This window comes from Galeopterus variegatus, unplaced genomic scaffold (assembly GCF_000696425.1).
Source record: "Galeopterus variegatus unplaced genomic scaffold, G_variegatus-3.0.2 Scaffold401, whole genome shotgun sequence".
Lineage (NCBI taxonomy): Eukaryota > Metazoa > Chordata > Mammalia > Dermoptera > Cynocephalidae > Galeopterus > Galeopterus variegatus.
The window spans coordinates 312,273-313,125 of record NW_007726512.1 but is presented as its reverse complement, the minus strand read 5'-3'; the positions used below and the strand labels follow the sequence as shown (position 1 = coordinate 313,125).

At 67.9% G+C, this 853-nt stretch overlaps 1 protein-coding gene across 16 annotated transcripts in view; it reads left to right on the top strand.

Moving 5' to 3' along the window:
• The first annotated feature begins 91 nt into the window (after positions 1–91).
• Positions 92–853, top strand: part of LPHN2 (latrophilin 2) — a 188,029-nt gene continuing 187,267 nt past the window's right edge. For 8 of the 16 annotated variants that reach the window (XM_008568346.1, XM_008568340.1, XM_008568338.1 and 5 more), the window contains exon 1: positions 99–149. The gene's annotated coding sequence lies outside the window, so the exon portion shown is untranslated. Of the gene's footprint in view, positions 150–853 lie in introns of all 16 variants that reach the window. The other 8 variants (XM_008568332.1, XM_008568343.1, XM_008568336.1 and 5 more) reach the window with 2 other exon arrangements.

Genomic DNA, 853 nt, shown 5'->3' with positions numbered 1-853 from the left:
CACACCAGACGGCCCTCCCCCGGGGCGCGCTCGCAGAAGGAGGTAAGAGCCGCAGCGGTGAACAATGTGCCTCTGTGCCCGGCTTCGGAGACCTGTTTGCTTTGCGCCTCCTGCCCGGGGGTGGATGCTGGAGGTGGAGGGAGCCGCGGGTTAGTTGGGGCTCGGCTGTTTGTTTACCTTCGGCGGGGCCTTGGGGACACCGCGCTTGCTTGGGCTGATCGCCCCCTCCCCCCCGTCCCCACCTCCTGTGCTCAGAAACCGATATGCAGAACTCTCAGACCTGTCCTGCCTGCGTCTCCTTTTTTTGCAGCTATTGTAACGCTCTCGTGGCGTCAGTTTAGTTGCTGGGGACGGCAGTGGGCGGGGGGAGGGGGCTGCCGTCCCCGTGCGTTTTTTGATTTCTTCAAAGCTTGGGGGTCGGAAGGTGCCGCTCGTCTTTTCACAGCCGGGCTGGGGAGGGGGTGTGTGTGAGGAGCACCCTCGGCAGAGCTGCTCTGCTCGGGGTGCGGGGACTCGAGGCCCCCCAGCGCCCCACCCGCCGGCACACGCGTCCCGGGCTGTAAGTGGAGCGGGAGGCCGAGCGCGGGGAGAGAGTTCAGGGGAAGTGGACGGTGGGGGAGGGCTCGGATGAGTTGTGGCGGGTTGTTTTTTCTTCTTGGCGGTGGATAGGTGGTGTGGAGAGGCGAGGATGACAGCAAAGCGCAGCCAGATGTGGCAGGGCCGGCGCTGGGGCTGGCAACGATTAGGGGCGGAGGGCTGCCGCTGCCGGGACGGCCTGGCGGGGCGGGAGTGCGGCGGGGCCCGGGACCCGGCGGGCCGTGGGAGGGCAGAGAGGCTGGCGCGGACGGCGGGC